The sequence below is a fragment of the Pistacia vera genome, unplaced genomic scaffold (genome assembly GCF_008641045.1).
Source record: "Pistacia vera cultivar Batoury unplaced genomic scaffold, PisVer_v2 Contig1117, whole genome shotgun sequence".
Taxonomy (NCBI): Eukaryota; Viridiplantae; Streptophyta; class Magnoliopsida; order Sapindales; family Anacardiaceae; genus Pistacia; species Pistacia vera.
In genome coordinates this window covers 218,723-226,488 of record NW_022195157.1, presented here as the reverse complement: position 1 = coordinate 226,488, position 7,766 = coordinate 218,723, and the positions used below count along the sequence as shown (strand labels likewise).

Below are 7,766 nucleotides of genomic sequence, written 5' to 3'. Positions count from 1 at the left end.
TTGGTGTGATTGTACTCTTGCTATTGTTTTGTGTAGTTTATGCGAAGAGCAAGACGTCGGCCAGTGGTTCTTGCTGATCCTGAGATTGAAAGAACCACTCGAAGACTGAACAGAGAAAGAAGAGAAACAGAATCTAGAGTTAAACCAGAAGAAATAGTTGTAGAGATGGCAGAGAACAGAACATTGAGGGAATTCTATGTTCCCTCAGTTGAAGGCAGTAGGTCGAGCATTACGAGACCAGCGGTCCAAGCCAACACTTTTGAAATAAAGCCGATAATCATCCAGATGATCCAGCAGTCAGTTCAGTTCAGTTCAGGGGGGATTTGAAGGAAGATCCAAATCTACACATTACCAATTTCTTGGAGATTTGTGATACTTTCAAGTCTAACGGAGTGTCAGATGATGCAATCAGATTGAGACTATTCCCATTTTCATTGAAGGATAAAGCTAAAGGATGGTTACTGGCACTACCAACGGGAACAATTACCACATGGAATGATTTAGCACAGAAGTTCCTGACCAAATTCTTTCCTCCAGCAAAGTCGGCAAAGTTGAGAAATGACATCACGTCATTCATTCAAGAAGAGTCAGAATCTTTGTATGAGGCTTGGGAGAGATACAAAGAGTTACTGAGAAGGTGTCTACATCATGGGTTGCCAGTTTGGATGCAAGTCCAAACATTTAATAATGGATTAACAGTGAATGTGCAAACTATGGTGGATGCAGCCTCGGGAGGAGCATTACAGAATAAGACTCCGAAAGAAGCTCACGAGTTGCTTGAGGTTCTGGCTAGCAACAACTATCAAAGACCTAATGAGAGGGTGCAACCGAAGAAATCCATGGGTCTTCATGAAGTTGATGCATATACAGCCATTTCAGCTCAACTGACAGCACTTCAAAAACAGTTGGGGAGTATGCAGGTAAATTCCATTCAAGCTCCTCAACTGACTTGTGATTTTTGTGCAGGTAATCACGTGAGCAGTGAATGTCGCATAGGGAACACGTTTGCCTCAGCATTGTTAACATCGAAGCAGGTTAACTACTTGGCTGGAAATCAAAGGCAACCGAACAATCTGTACTCCAACACATTTAATCCCGGTTGGAGGAATCACCCGAACCTATCTTGGGGCAATCAAAACCAACAGAATCAGTAAAACAGTCAATGGAATCAAAGGTCATTGCCAAATAACCAAACAGGGGTGAACAACCAACAAGGGGACCCAAGAGTGACAAAATTGAAAGACATGTTTGGGAAGTTCATGCAAGAAACCACGGGTTTTATGAATGAGATGAGAACTAATTTCAGAAATCAAGGGGTGTCCATTCGGAACTTGGAAGTACAGATGGGGCAGTTAGCTGAAAAGCTAAATGAGAGACCACAAGGGTCTTTACCAAGCAACACAATGACTAACCCACATGAGCAAGCAAATGCAATAATTTTGAGGAGTGGGACAGTTCTGGAAGAGGTGGAAAAAGAAGAAAAGCCACCAAAGGAAAATGAAGAATTTGATGAGGAAGTAGATGAAGAGATAGTTGCTGAAGAGAAACCATCTATTTCTAGGGAAGAAGAACAGAAACGGGAAAAGGGGCAAAAGAAAAGGAAAGAGAAATTGTCATTTCTCGAGATACCACCAGAGTTAGCACATCACACTCCACCCGTGCCTTTTCCTCAAAGATTGAAGAAAAAGAATCAGGATAAGCAGTTTTCTAAATTTATTGAAATATTTAAAAAACTGCATATTAACATTCCTTTTGCAGATGCATTGCAACAGATGCCGAGCTATGCGAAATTTCTTAAAGAAATTCTATCGAACAAAAGGAAGTTAGAAGATGAGGAAACGGTGATGCTCACAAAGGAGTGCAGCGCCATTCTCCAGAAGAAGCTACCCCTGAAGGTCAAAGATCCAGGAAGTTTTACTATTCCTTGCATTATAGGAGATATTACTTTTGATCGTGTTTTATGTGATTTAGGTGCTAGTATTAATTTAATGCCCTTTTCTGTTTTCAGGAGATTGGGGATTGGTGAAGTGAAGCCGACGACCATGTCGTTGCAACTGGCGGATAGGTCCATAAAACATCCGTGGGGGATAGTGGAAGATTTGTTGGTGAAAGTGGATAAGATAATCTTTCCAGCAGATTTTGTTGTTTTGGACATGGAAGAGGATAAGGAAATTCCTCTCATTTTGGGCTGACCATTTTTGGTCACGAGAAGAGCATTTATAGATGTGCAAGAAGGGAAGTTACTATTGAGAGTTCAAGATGAAACAGTAACTTTCAATGTCTTTGAGGCTATGAAGTTTCCATCCGAATCGGATTCATGTTTTAGTGTTGACGTGGTGGATAAACTAGTAGCAAAATCTATTGAAGAGAACACCCCACAATTACCTCTAGAGGCCTGTATTGCCAAATCAAAAATGGTAAAGGTAGATGAGTCGACGAGTAATGAATGTGCTAGATTGTTGGAAGCACTTCAACCGATCGATGAGAGTCAAGATTGAGAATTTGAGGAATTTGATTTTGAAAAAGAGAAGGAAAAGGAAAAAAAATGAAGAACCTCCAAAACTTGAGTTGAAACCTTTACTTTCCCACCTCAAATATATGTATCTTGGGGAATCAGAGACCTTCCCAGTAATTATTAGTTCAATTTTGAGCAAATTGGAAGAAGAGCGATTGATAAGGGTGTTGAGGGAACACAAACTAGCAATTGGATGGACTATTTCGGATATTAGAGGCATCTCACCATCATTCTGCATGCATAAGATCCTCATGGAGGATGATATCAAGCCTAGGGTGCAACCACAGCGAAGATTAAATCCGTCAATGAAGGAAGTGGTGAGAAAGGAGGTAGTGAAACTCCTAGATGCGGGAATAATATATCCTATTTTCAATAGTCTATGGGTTAGCCTGGTACAAGTGGTTCCGAAGAAGGGAGATATCACGGTGATAAAAAATGAAAGTAATGAATTGATACCAACTAGGACGGTCATGGGCTGGAGAGTGTGCATTGATTATCGAAAATTGAATGAGGCGACAAGGAAGGATCATTTTCCACTTCTTTTCATTAATCAGATGTTGGAGAGGTTGGCAAGGCATGCCTATTACTGTTTCCTGGATGGGTATTCAGGATATAATCAGATTGCCATCGCTCTTGAGGATCAAGAGAAGACGACCTTCACTTGTCCATATAACACCTTTGCTTATCAAAGGATGCCCTTTGGGTTATGCAATGCACCAGCCACATTCTAGAGATGCATGATGTCGATCTTTGGAGATATGGTGGAATGGTTTATAGAAGTCTTCATGGATGACTTCTCAGTTTTTGGTTCATCTTTTGACAACTGCTTATCTAATCTTTCTCTTGTTTTGTAGCGATGTAAGGAGACAAACTTGGTGCTCAATTGGGAGAAGTGTCACTTCATGGTCCAGGAGGGAATAGTGCTTGGTCACAGAATTTCAAAAGACGGAATAGAAGTAGATCGAGCAAAGACAAAGTGATTGAGAAGCTGCCACCACCATCAAATGTTAAAGCAATTCGAAGTTTCTTGGGGCATGCGGGGTTTTACAGACGATTCATCAAGGACTTTTCTAATATTTCGAAACCCTTCTGCAATTTGTTAATTGAAGATGTTGCTTTTGATTTTAATGATGAATGCAAGCATGCCTTTCTAACTCTTAAAAAATTGTTAGTATCTACACCTATTATTGCAGTTCCCGATTGGGGACTACCATTTGAATTGATGTGTGATGCTAGTGATTTTGCTCTAGGAGTAGTGTTAGGACAGAGGAAAAACAAAGTGTTGCATGTAATTTAGTATGCTAGCAAAACACTCACTGATGCACAATTGAATTACACCACCACTGAAAAAGAATTGTTGGCTGTGGTTTTTGCTTTTGACAAATTTCGTTCATATTTGTTAGGTGCAAAGGTTATCATCTATACAGACCATTCAGCACTCAAGCACTTATTGGCAAAGCAAGAAGCGAAACCTCGGTTGATAAGATGGATCCTATTGCTTTAGGAGTTTCAATTAGAAATTAGAGATAAGAAGGGGTCGGAAAATGTGGTGGCAGATCACTTGTCAAGAATTGAGAGACCAATCCAAGGAAATGAAGAGGAAATTCCAATCAAAGAAACATTTTCGGACGAGAAATTGATAAGAGTGGATGAAGCACTCTGGTATGCAGATTTTGCGAATTATTTATCATCAAGGGTACTCCCAATTGGAATGACTTTCCAACAAAAGAGGAAATTCTTCTCAAATTTGAAGTATTACTTTTGGGAAGAGCCATTTTTGTACAGACACTATACTTATCAAATGATACATAGAAGTGTCCCAGAGGAGGAAATGGAAAACATTCTACAGCATTTTCACGAGAGGGAAGTGGTGGCCATTTTGGAGGAGCTAGGACAATAGCCAAGGTTCTTCAATCTAGGTTTTATTGGCCAACCCTTTTTAAGGATTCCTTCCAAATGGTTCATGAGTGCGACCAATGCCAACGGAGTGGTAATATTTCAAAAAGAGATGAGATGCCGTTGAACAACATCCTTGTGGTTGAGTTGTTTGATGTATGGGGGATTGACTTCATGGGTCCCTTCCCAAATTCTTTTGGGAACACATATATCTTGGTGGCAGTGGACTACGTATCGAAGTGGGTGGAAGCAGTTGCATTGTCGTCTAATGATGACAGGGTAGTGATTAATTTTGTGAGAAAGAATATTTTCTCAAGATTTGGGGTACCACGGGCGATCATTAGTGATGGAGGATCCCATTTTTGCAATAGGCAATTGGATGCACTTTTGGGAAAGTATGGAGTACAGCATAGAGTTGTAACACCTTACCATCCACAGACAAGCGGACAAGTGGAACTGTCTAACAGGGAGCTTAAGGGAATTTTAGAAAAGACAGTTAATGCATCTAGGAAGGATTGGTCACGGAAATTAGATTATGCATTATAGGCTTACCGAACTGCATTTAAGACTCTAATCGGTATGTCTCCATTTAGGATGGTTTATGGGAAAGCATGTCACTTACCGATAGAACTTGAGCATAAAGCATACTAGGCAGTCAAGCAGCTAAATATGGACTTAAGAGCTACTGGGGAGGAAAGGATGCTGACTTTGAATGAACTCGATGAGTTCCTTCTCGAAGCATATGAAAATGCTCGAATTTACAAAGAGAAGACAAAAAGGTGGCATGACAAGCATATTAGGAAGAAGAATTTTGAAGTGGGTCAAAGAGTGTTATTGTTCAATTCTAGACTTAGGCTTTTCCCCGAAAAACTTAAGTCTAGATGGTCCGGACCATTCACAGTTACAGGATTTCACTCATCCGAAGCGGTGGAAGTTACACATGAAGAAAATGGCACTTTTACAGTCAATGGACAGAGAATGAAGCCATACATTGATGGGGTGATGAGTTGCAAGTCCATCCCGATCCGGCTTGACATTCCGACTTGAAGAATTGAGAGAGTCGAGCTTTTGACTATAAACAAGCGCTCCTTGGGAGGCAACCCAAGTGTTTTCATTTATTTTTCTTTATTAATTGTTTTATAGTTGTTTAGTTTGTTTGGTGTTGTGTATGAATATTTAATTGGTGTGTTTTCGGCTGTTTCAGGTGAAATTGAAAATCAAGATGGAAAACTGAAAGTTCCAGTTTTCGCCGCGGCGAAGCAAAGTTTTTACATTTTGGAAGGCGAATTGTTCCAGACTTCGCAGCGGGGAAGTTTGTTCTTCGCCGCGGCGCCATTCTCTCGGTAAATTTTTGCCGCGGTGACAAAGTTGTCTTCGCCACGGTGAAGCAAAAGTGGTGAATTTGTCTAAGGGAACTTCGATCTTCGCCGCGGTTTTATACCCTCTGTAATTTTTCGCCGCAGCGAAGTATTTGTCTTCGCCGCGATGAAACCTAGGTTGAATTAGGGTTTATAGAACGAAGAACTTAGCCGTGGCGAAGCTTGTTCTTCGCTGCGGCGAAGTCTGCTTTCTAGAAATTCTCACTTTCTTTCTTCATTTTTCACGCGACTCTTCAAACCCATTTCAAAGAAAAATTTTCAAACTTCAATCCAAAGCCTTCCCAGAGATTTCCCAACCAATTTCCTCACTCCTTACCCCTCATTAACACCAAAACAACTCATTACAACAACAATTTTCGCGAAAATTTATGAAATTTTTGAGTTCAAGGAAATTTGGGGGTTTGCAATCTAGGTTGATTTTGGCCCAATTGATGGCGAATACTCCTTAGTTTGGGTAAGATTTAACGTTTTCTAAGCTTTTATCCCAAAAATTTTGAGTTTTAATTTATAGATCTGAAATTTTGATTGTTGGTTGAGTTGTGGAAATTTTGTGCTTGTAAGTGTTGATTTTGTTTGAGGAAGGGTTGATTGTGTGTTGTGTGATATTGAGGAGTGTGGGTTTTGAATTTAGAAGTGTTTGGTTGAATTTGGAAAAGTCGTAGTTTGGGGGTTGAGGTGAAAATTTTTGGAAGTGTTGGAAATCTTTGCAGGATTGAATTGGTTGTTGTAGGACACTTAGGATTGAATTTTTGAGTTGCATTGTTTGAGTTGAAGCATAGTTTAGGAGAAAATGCCACTCAAAGTCAAGGCACCAACTAAGGGCAAGGGAAAAGGAAAGAAAGTAGATGACCAGTTTATGAATGAAAAGGCTCGACAAAACTATGAGGCAGCAGCCAAAAGGAAAGACAAGGGATTTATCCCTGAACGTGGGCTGACTGCAACTGAGGCTGATGAGTGGAGTCAAAGGACAAGTTGGGATAAATTTAGGAGTGAACCCATACATGCGGCTGTGGAGCCACTGGTGAGAGAGTTTTATGCCAACCTCCCTGAATGTGATGAGGGGGTTGTTTTTGTGAGGGGTACTGATGTGATATTCACGAAAAAGGTCATAAACGATTTCTATGGTTTACCTCAGATTGACAAGGATGAATATAAGGAGTTTAGGAGGACACAAAAAAGGGATGACGAGATACTTAGGACCATAGCGAAACCAAATGCCTCTTGGGATGTTTCAAAGAAGGGGAAGAAAACCATTAAGGGCACTAGTTTAAAACCAGTGGCTCAGTTGTGGCAGTATTTTGTTTCAGCTAGGATGATGTCGGAGAGGCACTATAGTACAGTGACGTATGAGAAGGCACGTTTGTTGTATTCTATTGCCATAGGAAAGAAAATAGACGTGGGTCACATCATCCTGACGAGTATCCAACTTGCAGCCAAACCAGGGCGAGGTAGTTTTCCATTCCCACAACTCATTACAGCATTGTGCACTAATGCGGGGGTCGAGGTACATGCTGATGAGCCACTGATCCATGCCACCCCAGTCCTCAACACAACATACTTCCGCAAACATCTCGCGCAGTAACCCGATGAGCAGCTCAGAGCCGGGACAAAACGACAACGAACCACCCAAGGCGTTACCACATCATCCAGTTCCACTGCCACCATGAAGGACATGATCCAGTAGATGATGGGTCAGATGAGACGTATAGCAAAACTTCAGGATTGGCTAGCAGAGCAGGCCAGGAAGACACATGAGCTGCAAATTAGCTGCTGCGACAACATCGGGATTAATAATTCATAACATCAGTGGGCTGACTGGGACTCAGATGAGTGGATGGGCTTAGAAATAGAAGAGGATGACGCTGAGGAAGACGAGGAAGATGAAGAATGAGCACCTGAGCACTTGTTTTAGTTTCGTTATTTTTATTTGTTTAGTTGTTCTTTTCGTTTTTCTTTTATTTTGAACATTGAACTCC

The 7,766-nt window shown here is 40.9% G+C and overlaps 1 non-coding gene across 1 annotated transcript; it reads right to left on the bottom strand.

Annotated features, from left to right (window-relative positions):
* Nucleotides 1-548: 548 nt before the first annotated feature.
* On the bottom strand, nt 549-655 carry LOC116141642. The gene has a single exon (XR_004129847.1). It is a non-coding gene; the product is annotated as a small nucleolar RNA R71 (small nucleolar RNA).
* Nucleotides 656-7,766: the final 7,111 nt, after the last annotated feature.